A 12,782-nucleotide genomic window follows, 5' to 3' on the forward strand; every position below is an offset into this window, starting at 1 on the left:
CTATGCCATTGTCTTCGGCCGTGATGCGCTGAGATCGGTCAGGTTTTTTTTGTATGCTGAATTGTTCCTCCACCCACCACCACTTCCCCTGCCGGTGGCGGACTCCCTCAGGTGTCGGTGTGTTGGTGGTTCTTTGTGTCTGGGGGTGGGCATCCGGGTACACACCGGCTCACTCCTTGGCGGCCGCTTGTCGGGGCCTGGGGCCTGGGGCTCGCTCGGGCCCCTTTGGAGGTGGGGTGCCCCCGGCCTCTCGGCCTGGGGCTCGGTCACTCAGGCACAGCTGGGGGCCGGCGGAGCTCACGGGCGCGTCACTGCAACTCCCCCTGACTTCTGCTCCGCGGCTGCTGGGCGAGCCCTCATCTGGGACTCTCCTCAGCTCTTACTGGAACAGTGGCGCGGCTGCCCCTCTGTTGGTCTTCCATGGTCTCTTGTGTTCTGGGGGCCTCTGGATGTCTGGAGTTTTGATCTCCTCCATACCTGCTTCACACCCTGGAGGACGGGGCTGTGGCCCCCCCACACTCCCTAGCAGATCATTACATGGAGAAACCTTTGGAATGCAAGCATGCTGATCCACACAGGTATGCACACATGGGTATTCACAGACGCGGACTAAAGCTTTCTTGGCTGCTGCCTCAAAGCACACTGTGCGCTGTCTATCTTGCGTGCTGCACAATATCGTTTATTATTTAGTAAATATTGATATCTATGACTAGCTAGTTTATTGTGATGGTGCTTTGTTTTCTCTATTATTATGTTGCTCTTTGTTGTTTGCTGTCTCCTCTGTTTGTTTTTTTTTTTTTTTCTCCATACAGGTGACCCAGGAGTTCTTTTTTTTTTTTTCTCTCTCTTCCCCCCCCTTTTCACCGTCTCTTCTCCCCTTTGGTCTTCTTTCTTTCTCTCCCCCTCTTTCTCTCATTCATTCCCCCTGTCCTATTTATTAAAAAAAAAAAAAAAAAAAAAAAAAAAAAATGACAAAGGATGAACTGAAGCTCTGCCATCACGTAATGTCGCATACTGCCGTTTCTGATGTCATTTAGAAAAAAAAAAAAAAAAAAAAAAAAAAAAAAAAAAAGAATTGTTCCTGAGGTGGATTCCTCCAGTGAAATAGATGGCGAGCCTTCCCACCTGGACTTAGAGAGACTGAGATTCGCTTCTTTTCCACTTGATGATCTGCTGCACCTTGCGGTGTGGTAGGACTGTATCACTCACACTTTCACGCACAGCTGGTTATACATAAGACCACTGACTGACATTCTTTCATCCCTATTTTCTTTCACACCCTAGGAATTTTTTGGACTTTACCCCTTGGACATTTTTTATTTGGGACTTTAAATAATGAGCTGTTGTGTAGAGCATTCTCCACATGTGAAAAGAGTGTGAGATTTTCATTTGAATGTACATTGGATTTGTGTAATCTGTTTCTATAAGAGTTAAGGAGTCAGGTTACTAGGGTGCACCCGAGCATTGAAACCCGAACATTGAAAACCAAAAATAACACTTGGCCAAGTCATTGCTTTAGTAGTTTGTGTTTTACTTTTCTTTTAATTTTTGTAAGTTTCCTTTCTACCATTGTAAAGTGTCTTTAACCTGTGCTTGTCAACCTTATGGTTTATGTCACTAAAGTTGGCTGGTTCTTTTGAGTTACATTCTTGTCTCTGTGTCTCATTTGAACACACCCCTGTGCTCCTATAGTCGAGCCTATTGGCCCATTGATATATTCTTTTCAACAATTCCCCTTACTGTGTTACATAAGCACCCACCTCCTCACAATTACCTATCATTGTGTTGTCATTGCCTCCACCATCCTATTATGTACAAATGAACGAGAGGGTCTGACAGTGTGTCAGGCCAGAGAAGATAAGATGGCCATTTAGCAGGCGTTTGCTCTCCTATCATCTGTCTAGATTTAATTATACTGTTAGCTCTTCTCTCAGGAAAGGCTTTGACGCCACTATGTCAGGAGAGCAGAAAGTCTAAGTGTGATCTGTTTTAGCTGAAAGTGTACAGCGCCTAAGCTTTATTGAGAATTGGGAAGGATTTTCTTAGCTGGCGATGCACGTGCAATTATTTCACTTATTGCGGTGGTGTTAAAAATACCCCGTTACACTCAGACCTTGATTTAACATGACGCCACTGTGTTAGAAAAGCTCCGTCTGCAGCAGATGAAGAGGAATGCAACTGCAGAACCTTAATGCAGCACTCCCATCAGGACAGTAAAGGGTGTAAAACATGCACTGCAGTCATAGCTGAAGGCGAAACAGGAGTGATGTTATATAATGTGACAATACAATGTAAGCAGAAGGGTGGGGGTTTCGTGTAATGAGCAGGGAGTCCTTCAATCCTTCAAACCAAGGACCTGAGGTCTGGAAAGCCAGCTATGTGAAAGAGTCCTTGAACAAATCACTCAATCTCCACCGAAAGACAATTTAGCTGAGGCGATCAATATTCATTATTATGGATGGAGTAGTCTTTTCAATCAAGAGGAAACATGATTATACATACAGGGAAGCCATATGCATGATTTCCCGAGGATAAACGCACAGATAATAATCTTGTCTGAAACTACAGGCAGCATGAGCGTCTGAACCGAGAAGGCTGTTATGTAAATAGATGTAAATTCTGAAAATGAGGTGTCCTCTCTTTTTAACAGCTGAGATATACTTTGTATACTTTGACTTTTTATCAGTTCCATGTTGTTGGCCTTTCCCTCCTCCGTCCTCTTTTCTTGTATCTGTTGTTTCATTAGACCTGATCTATTGTTGCGTTTGCTCTTTTCGGCCTCGCTCCTTTTTCTTTCGCTATCAGTTGTGTGCCAGGTGGTGAGCCTGTGAAAGCTGCCTGATTTATAGCAGCGTAAAGAACCGTCCCGGACAGGAGTCTTCCACTGGGTATTATTCAGTAAATGTATGTTTGTGTGGGTTTGTGGGGGAAGTGTTTTGGTACATGCGAGCGAAGAGAAAAAGTTCAAGCTATTTGTGATCAAAGACGGGGTTGCATTTGTGTTGTTATCTCATTCACTTTTCTTTCTTCCCTAACGTGGCTGCAAGCTTTTGAAGCAGAGACTTTCTCTTTCACGTTGCTTTTCTTTCAGTTAAAAAAACAAAAAAAACCCCCCAAGTTTGAAGAGCATGTTTCATTCATTTGCTGTTCCTCTACTTCTCGAATAGCAACCTAATATTTAACTACTTTAAGTTGATCCACATTTTGAGACCTCAGCCACAAAGGGCTAGTTGCTGGTTGATCACCCCTGGCAACCCTGGCTTGTTAAAAATAACTGGATGGAAGTGGATGCTGACTCTCCTTAGGTGAAATCGGTTGCAAATAAGGTGCACCAAAAACGTCTTTGTGTTTGCTTTTGTCGTTAGCAGGCTGCAGCGGTTGCTTGTAGTTTGCATGGCTGACACCGGCTTGTCTGCAAAACCTCTCAGAAGTGTTGTAAAACTTGAGAAAGTGCAACATGAAACAGAAATGAAAGCCATTCGCCTTAATTACAGGTTAATTACGCCCTTAAACAATCAATCAATCAATCAATCAATCAATCAATCAATCAATCAATCAATCAATCAATCAATCAATCAGTCTTTATTTATAAAGCACTTTTCATACAAAAAATGTAGCACAAAGTGCTTTACATAGTTAAAAGCAGCCCACCCCACCCTCCAACTCACTCCCCACACTCTCATTAACATAAATGATGTGAATACACACACACACACACGCACACTTAAAGAGTAAAAATTGGGCTGGGTTCGCATGAGCCAAGTGAGGAAACACTATAACAGGGAGCCGTCTGCACCGCAGCCTCCAGGCTGGGCACACAGCAGGAGGGAGGCAAAGGAGCCCCCCAGCCAGGCTGAGAGGACCCCCAGAGACCCAGCAGCCACGGTCGATCACAGCCCTGGTGCAGAGAGCCCCCTCCGAGGAAACACTGGAGATATGACACAATAGGATATATACAGGGTAAAATGATAAAACAAATAAGAACAGGATACAATATAAATATAAATATAAATATAAATAGAGTAAGAAGATTAAAAAATGAATAAGAATAAAATCAATAAATATTAGGTAAAGCCTAAATTAATAATAGAATAACAGGATAGAATAAATAAGCATAAAATAAATAAACGCTAAGTAAAAGCTAAATTAAAAAGGTGGGTCTTGAGCCTGTTCTTAAAAACATGTACGTTCTCTGCGGCCCTGAGCTCCTCCGGCAGGCTGTTCCACGGACGAGGACCATACCACTGAAAAGCTGCCTCTCCGTGAGTATGTGTCCTGACTTTAGGGACAATCAAAAGGCCAGTACCAGAGGACCTCAGGGTCCGCGAGGGTTCATATGGTAAAAGCAGATCTGAGAGATAAGAAGGCCCAAGACCATTAAGACATTTAAAAACCAATAAAAGAACTTTAAAATCGATCCTGAAACACACGGGGAGCCAATGCAGCGATTCTAAAACCGGTGTAATGTGGGCCCGCCCTCTGGTCTTCGTCAGCACACGAGCTGCCGAGTTTTGTAAAAGTTGTAAAGGTGAAATATTCTTTTTGGGGAGACCAGAGAGCAGGGCATTACAGTAATCAATGCGACTGGTAATAAAAGCATGCATCAACATCTCCGTGTTGGCCCGAGAGAGAATAGGGCGGACTCTGGCTATATTTTTTAGATGATAAAATCCAATTTTGGTTACATGTTTAATATGTGGGATAAAACCAAGCTCAGAGTCAAAAATAACACCCAGGTTTTTCACTTGTAGTGAAGGACATAGTGAAAATGCCTCTAATTTAGACAAGAGTTTCTCTCTCTGAGCCTCGGGACCGACGATTAAAACTACAGTTTTGTCCTGGTTAAGCTGTAAGAAGTTTTCTGCCATCCAAGATCTTATATCTAAAATACAGTTAAAAAGGGCATCCATTGGTCTGGTGTCATCAGGAGACACAGAGATGTACAGCTGCGTGTCATCAGTGTAACTGTGAAAGTTCACTCCATGCCTCCTGATGACACCGCCGAGAGGGAGCATATACAAATTAAAAAGTACAGGGCCTAGAACCGACCCTTGAGGCACACCACATGTCATTTTATGGATCTTAGAGGAGCATGTATCCATACTCACCATAAAAGTTCTGTCTGAGAGATAGGAAGTGAACCAGTTGTGTACAGCACCAGAGAGGCCCACCATGTGTTTCAGTCTGTTTAAAAGAATAGCGTGGTCTACTGTATCAAAGGCTGCGCTTAGATCCAGTAGCACCAGGACTGAGAGCTTTTGGGAGTCCCAGTTACATCTAAGATCATTTAAAACCTTTAGGAGAGCAGTCTGGTTTAAACCACAGCACAGAGACCAGTGTTTTAAAGAGTGAAGAAGGGATTGGATCTAAAAGACATGTGGTGGGTCTCACTGTGGAGAAAACTTTCTGAAGGTTCTCAGCATTAACCACGACAAAGCTGTCCAGTGTCTCCTCAGGTACAATCGAGCCCTCAGATGTGTTTAAAATCATATCGCGATTAGATAAAATATCAGATCTGATGGCGCTGATTTTTCCCCTGAAGTGGTCTGCAAACTGCTCACAGCGTGAGTCTGTGGGGTTCTTTGGGAGCTGTTAAAATCAGGGTTAAATAAATGATCTATGGTAGAAAAGAGGACCTTGGGATTATTTTTGTTATTACTGATTATTTTGGCGAAGTATGAAATTCTTGAGTTCCTTAATGTATTATTGTACATTTTAAGTTGCTCGCAAAATATTTGATGGTTGATAGTATTTTTATTTTTCCTCCATCTCCTTTCTGCTGCCCTGCAATTTCTTTTGGGTTTTTTTGACTTCTTCGTTTCTCCAGGGTGATGCATGTTTTACGTTAATCTTTTTGGTGGTGAGTGGAGCAACGGAGTCAAGGCTTTTCTTCAGTTTGGTGTTGAAATGATTAAAAATCAAATCGCAGGGTGCAGGTACAGTGGGGCAAAAAAGTATTTAGTCAGCCACCAATTGTGCAAGTTCCCCCACCTAAAATGATGACAGAGGTCAGTAATTTGCACCAGAGGTACACTTCAACTGTGAGAGACAGAATGTGAAAAAAAAATCCATGAATCCACATGGTAGGATTTGTAAAGAATTTATTCGTAAATCAGGGTGGAAAATAAGTATTTGGTCAATAACAAAAATACAACTCAATACTTTGTAACATAACCTTTCTTGGCAATAACAGAGGTCAAACGTTTACTATAGGTCTTTACCAGGTTTGCACACACAGTAGCTGGTATTTTGGCCCATTCCTCCATGCAGATCTTCTCGAGAGCAGTGATGTTTTGGGGCTGTCGCCGAGCAACACGGACTTCAAAATCTCAACCCCACAGATTTTCTATGGGGTTGAGGTCTGGAGACTGGCTAGGCCACTCCAGGACTTTCAAATGCTTCTTACGGAGCCACTCCTTTGTTGCCCGGGCGGTGTGTTTTGGATCATTGTCATGTTGGAAGACCCAGCCTCGTTTCATCTTCAAAGTTCTCACTGATGGAAGGAGGTTTTGGCTCAAAATCTCACGATACATGGCCCCCTTCATTCTGTCCTTAACACGGATCAGTCGTCCTGTCCCCTTGGCAGGAAAACAGCCCCATAGCATGATGTTTCCACCCCATGCGTCACAGTAGGTATGGTGTTCTTGGGATGCAACTCAGTATTCTTCTTCCTCCAAACACGACGAGTTGAGTTTATACCAAAAAGTTCTACTTTGGTTTCATCTGACCACATGACATTCTCCCAATCCTCTGCTGTATCATCCATGTGCTCTCTGGCAAACTTCAGACGGGCCTGGACATACACTGGCTTCAGCAGCGGAACACGTCTGGCACTGCGGGATTTGATTCCCTGCCGTTGTAGTGTGTTACTGATGGTGACCTTTGTTACTTTGGTCCCAGCTCTCTGCAGGTCATTCACCAGGTCCCCCCGTGTGGTTCTGGGATCTTTGCTCACCGTTCTCATGATCATTTTGACCCCACGGGATGAGATCTTGCGTGGAGCCCCAGATCGAGGGAGATTATCAGTGGTCTTGTATGTCTTCCATTTTCTGATGATTGCTCCCACAGTTGATTTTTTCACACCAAGCTGCTTGCCTATTGTAGATTCACTCTTCCCAGTCTGGTGCAGGTCTACAATACTTTTCCTGGTGTCCTTCGAAAGCTCTTTGGTCTTGGCCATGGCGGAGTTTGGAGTCTGACTGTTTGAGGCTGTGGACAGGTGTCTTTTATACAGATGATGAGTTCAAACAGGTGCCATTCATACAGGTAACGAGTGGGGGACAGAAAAGCTTCTTACAGAAGACGTTACAGGTCTGTGAGAGCCAGAGATTTTCCTTGTTTGAGGTGACCAAATACTTATTTTCCACCCTAATTTACGAATAAATTCTTTACAAATCCTACCATGTGAATTCATGGATTTTTTTTTCACATTCTGTCTCTCACAGTTGAAGTGTACCTCTGGTGCAAATTACTGACCTCTGTCATCATTTTAAGTGGGGGAACTTGCACAATCGGTGGCTGACTAAATACTTTTTTGCCCCACTGTAAAATCACAGGGGGGCATTCGTCTAAAACCCTGGTAAAATTTGCAGCCACTTCAGAGGTTAGATAGCGCCTCCTCACAGTTCGCACCGAGGTCTCTCGCTGAATAAAACCGGTGACGTTAAAAAACACACAGTAGTGGTCAGAGACAGCCAAGTCAACAACAGAGGACACGCTGGTGGACAGCCCATGGGTGATGACCAGGTCCAGAGTGTGTCCTCTGTTGTGAGTCGGCTGTGTGACGTGCTGGGTAAAATCCAAACAGTGAAGAATGTTTAAGAATTCTTTTGCTGCAGGGTCAGAAGGATTATCTATGTGCAGGTTAAAATCACTGGTTAAAATTATCATATTATATTTTGAATGTATGTTTGTTAAAAATTCTGTGAATTCCTTGATAAAAGCAGCGCTGTCTTTAGGTGGTCTATAAATTGTGACAGATAAAACTGGAGGGCTGCTGAAAACAATAGCGTGGAATTCAAAAGTGGTAAAATGATCAAATAAAATTTGTTTGGAGGTGAGTGTGTTGTTGGCTAAAGATGCAGTCCCACCACCTCTCTTACCACTTCTAATAGAAAAAAAGAAATTAAAATTTGGTGGGGAGGCCTCAGTGAGAACAACTGGTGCATCCGAACCCAGCCATGTTTCAGTTAAAAGTAAACAGTCAAGTTTATTATTTAAAATTAAATCATTAATGATAAAAGACTTGTTCAACAGAGAGTGGACATTTAAAAGTGGAACAAATATAGGAGCTGGGACCAGGGGCAGACAGATCAGCAGGTAATGTCAATTTGGGGTAGTGACAGGGCGGTGTGCGGGAGTGCTGTACGCCAAATGCCAAATTGGCGGACAGCAAACACAAGCCATATTATTAAGTCTTACCATCGTAGTTGTGGCTAACCCTTTGCAACCATTACTCTTTAAATCTTTAAAGCCTGAACCATAAAATCATTGCCTGAAATTTCTTTTCTTTTCTTTTTTTTTTTGGAAAATGGAGCATTTATAGAACCTGACAAAATTAACAAAAAAATGTAATTTGCTTTCATTTGTAGCATATTTGCTATATGCAGCATTTATTTATTTTTGCAGTTTATCGCTTAATGAAGTATCGTGCAATTTATTTAGATTTTCTTTGGGGACAAAATAATCACACTGATGATTGTGAAGTCTCAAAAACTGTATGTTTCCAGGTGTTATGGGGTTTAAGCTGGGTTTGATGCCAAGCAGGCTCAGTTTTCGGATTACATTGCACATTTCACAGTTTCACTACTGCTTGGCGAAACTGTTGGGTTTGCCAGCGTTCATGGATAACTTGACATCTTGCATGTAAACCAGTAGTGGCTGTGATAATCTTCAAGGCACTAAAGCAATAGCAAAGAGCCTTGTACTGCAGCACTGGATATTTTATCGTGACCAAGCTCAGATAGTGACATTGCAGGCAACCGCCAGCAACTACTCATCAACTGGTTATGGAATTCAAACTTTTTCTTAGCAACCAGTGGTTACTAGAGGCCACTGACCAGTTTCCAGGACTGCATGAATGGGGGTTTAGTAATCGATTTTAATTAAATAGGAATTAATCGCAGAATAAACATTTTTTTCCTCATGACTGGTGGCTTCCAGATGGTTGCTGACTGCTGTCAGGGCTGCAATACAACATTAATTATTGTTAAACTCTGGCTTTCTTTCATGTGTCTTTTGTCCATTCTCCTGCTTTCTTCTTTTGCTTTCTTTCTGGCCAATCAGAGCAGATGTCTGCCTCTCGGTGAGTCTGATTATGCTGGAACTTTCTTCCTGGTAAAAGGGAGTTTTTTTCTGTATTATTGTAGGGTCTTTACCATACAATAGTAAGGGTCTCTTTTTGATTTATAACGGCCTTAATATTGTTTGACTGAGGTATTCTTGAAAGCACTATAAACTATAATGTTGGTTAGTGTATTAATGGTTATTGTGCACAGATGATGGATGCTAGTCCTCCAGCACTACTGTAGCTGTGACTGTTGAGTCACAGCTACCCACTTTACATTGGGTTGTGTGAATTGAAATATATTTTTTGCCTGCCACACTTTGTATTTACAGCCATCAGCAGATCAGATGCATCGCTGTGCCTAACACAGCATACATGCATAGATTATTACACTATGTTAGCATAATCAATCTATATAAAGCAGCAGGTTTCCATCTTTTACCCGTTTCCACACAAATTGAGTTCAGGTTCTGTTAAATGTATGGTACCTGCAATTTCCAATATCCAATCACTGTGTATTAAATGAAAGTTAGAGGATGACTGAATGCAAACGGTAGCCAGATACGGATTTAAATGGAAGTGTATCTTTTTTCAATGACATGCAGGACGATGTTAAAATGATTTGTTCTGCAAAGCTATGTAGTTTTGTTCACGTTATATTTGCCAAGACGATGTTTTGTGCGTTGGGAAGGGCAGCTAAAAGGTTATTGCATTTCTATTGTAAATTATGCATTTGAACAAACCATTCCAGGTTTACTAAAAAAAAAGAAAAAAAGACAGATAGCTGAACTGAAATACCATCTTTCACAACACATTTTTCAAGAACACAGAAAACAAAGAATCAAAGAGAAGAAGAAATGAGAACAAGGACAAACTTACGACAAAATTAATACATTTGACACATAAAATGAATAAGTTTGTGGTGATGGTACTTTGATACACACCACTTAAACATTGTTGCAGGCCAGGGACCATTGTGTACTTGGCACCGCTAATCAAAGCAAAACAACATGTGGGACAGAGCCTAGCATCCACACTCCCCACATCCCATTCTGGCTAAGCATCAGCTGGATGCACTGGATGAAGTCCAATACACAGTAGCTTCACCCTGTGTCACATGAACTCCCAAGAAAAACCCCAGATTCCATTTCTATTCCCTGATGGGGGAGAGCTGCTTTGGCAGCATGTGGTCTGCCTTAATCTATGTGTGTTTCCATCTGCAAGTTTTTGGTTTTTGTTTGCATCACCTTTTGTCCACACACACTCACACAATTACTGTATCTCTGTCACCACTCCTTATTCCCCTCGTTCTCAAAATTCCCTCTTTGTTTTTACTCACATGTTCCTGTAGACCCTGCAGATTGCGTCAGTTTTTGTGGTTTTTCAGAAACTGGGTTTTGTACACTAATTGGGATACAAGTGCACATGTCTTGCTTGCCTGTCTACCTGCCTGTTTTAACTGTCTGTCTGCCCACCTGTCAGCTGGTCTGCCTCTCGTTTTCTCTGTTTCCAACATTTCCTCAGAGTAAAATAACCAAAAGGTGCTAGGTTGCTAAGGTAACCAGTCTTCCTATCATTCCAGGATCAATCACAAGTGTGTTCAACAAGATTGTTTTAGGTTAAAATCCATTATTTTGGCAGAAATGAGTCACTCTCAAAGTAAATGATCCTGCAAAGGTCTATAGCAACACGGTAATAATTTAAATTCTCACAAATACAACAAAAAGTGTTATAAGTGAATGAAACAGTGTTGGCAAAGCACTGCTCTTCAGGAACTGTTGTCGTTTGAACATATTTTCTATAGCCAAGAGTAGATGTTGAAAAAAGATTACCAGTCTATTGTTATTCAACGTCAAAATATGTGCTTGGCTGCCAAGTAACATGCTAATTTAATATGTAGACTCTAAATTAGCTGTTACTATTATCTAAACAGCAAGATATCTGATAATTAAATTAGATATGCTCCAAATACCGCAAAAACAACAAATATAAAGGTCCAGTTCAAGGTGCTACACAATACTACTACTACTACACTACAGGTTGCAACACTAAAAATCTCCTTGTTATTGTTTTGTTCACCAGCAGACTGACACTTTGGCCTGTATTTTGCATTAAAAATGCCCACTTGTCTGCAAACAGTCACCATTTATACTCTGAGCAATAGAAAGAAAAGCCTTGGAAAAGTGCAGGCAAACCGGAAACTCATAATGTTTGCCCTCTTATTAAAAGTTCCATCTTACTGCTTCAACTTATGTGTTGCACTCTTCACATTTCCACTACTGCTTGGTGATTAGTTGGTGAATATTTACAGACAACTTGAGGTCTTCCATGCAAACCTGGGAGCTTGCTATTCACCAAAGCAATCACAAGGTTAATGGTACAGCACTATATAACTGTAACTACAGGGGTCCAACAAACTATGGCAACGCGTCATGCTGATTTCTTCGGAAGCTTGTTTCTCTCTCACTATTATTTTCTTCAGACACCATGAAAACTAAAGAAAGCACAATAAATAGTAAATATCTCTGACCTTGTTAATGTCTCTCATGCCAGTGTCCACACAGTCTTGAGCTAGCGAGGAAAAAATGCAATAATGTCTGATAGGTTTGTAGCTTGAACCCATCCGCTGGAACGTTGAAGGCAATATAATTACACTGCAAAGCAAGACACAAGTAGGCAAGCCTTCTTCATGTTTCTCGTGCACGGGAGAGAACTGGACAGGCACCGTTCCTTCGCTTGACCCCAGTTGCTCTCGTCCGTTCTCCCGTACCACTGTTCTTTTATTGAGGTTACATGAATATGCATAAGTTCATTAACATATGACGTCTACATACACACAAAGAGTACCTTGCCTGTGTGTGTGTGTGTGTGTGTGTGTGTGTGTGTGTGTGTGTGTGTGTGTGTGGACTGCTGATCAAAGGGTCAAACATCCTTGGTCAGGAAGAGGGTAGCCTCCCCCTCCCCCTAGATGGTTCATCCTAGATAACACGGTGAGGAAGTCCTGCAGTTCATCTAAACAAAGAGCACTTAGACTAGAACAGACGCAACTACGTTAATCCTACCATAAAACAATAAGACACGGTATGACCTCTCATGCTCCCAAAGTGCTGTCTAATACACACAAAGTTTGCAGACTATCAAGGATCAAAACCTCTACCAATCTACAACTAATTACAAAACTCTAAGCATATATAAGTAAATATTTCTAAGCATAAATGACAATCAACAATACAAATCTAACAATGTCCTCTTATTGCCAATGTAAAACAAGTATATAACATTGTATACACAATATACATGAAAACCATTACTGTGTACGCCTCTCGCACCACATGCAGAATAACATTACTGTTGTGGCTGTAGCCGAATCTGTAGCTCTGTATCCATGCTAGTTCTGGCCCACAACGCTATGGTTGTGCTCTCAGTTAATAAACTCTGGTCATGTGACCATCACAAACTCTACCTCAACCAAATGTTACAGCACTTTACACTTTAT

General features: G+C 41.8%; 1 long non-coding RNA gene across 1 annotated transcript; it reads left to right on the forward strand.

Annotated features, from left to right (window-relative positions):
* Positions 1-1,088: 1,088 nt before the first annotated feature.
* On the forward strand, positions 1,089-1,740 carry LOC146651982 (uncharacterized). Its single transcript, XR_014907607.1, has 2 exons — positions 1,089-1,190; positions 1,285-1,740. It is a non-coding gene; the product is annotated as an uncharacterized LOC146651982 (long non-coding RNA).
* Positions 1,741-12,782: the final 11,042 nt, after the last annotated feature.

Source organism: Rhamphochromis longiceps, linkage group LG15 (assembly GCF_057381845.1).
Source record: "Rhamphochromis longiceps isolate RC_006_pf linkage group LG15, R_longiceps_female_GT1.1, whole genome shotgun sequence".
NCBI lineage: Eukaryota > Metazoa > Chordata > Actinopteri > Cichliformes > Cichlidae > Rhamphochromis > Rhamphochromis longiceps.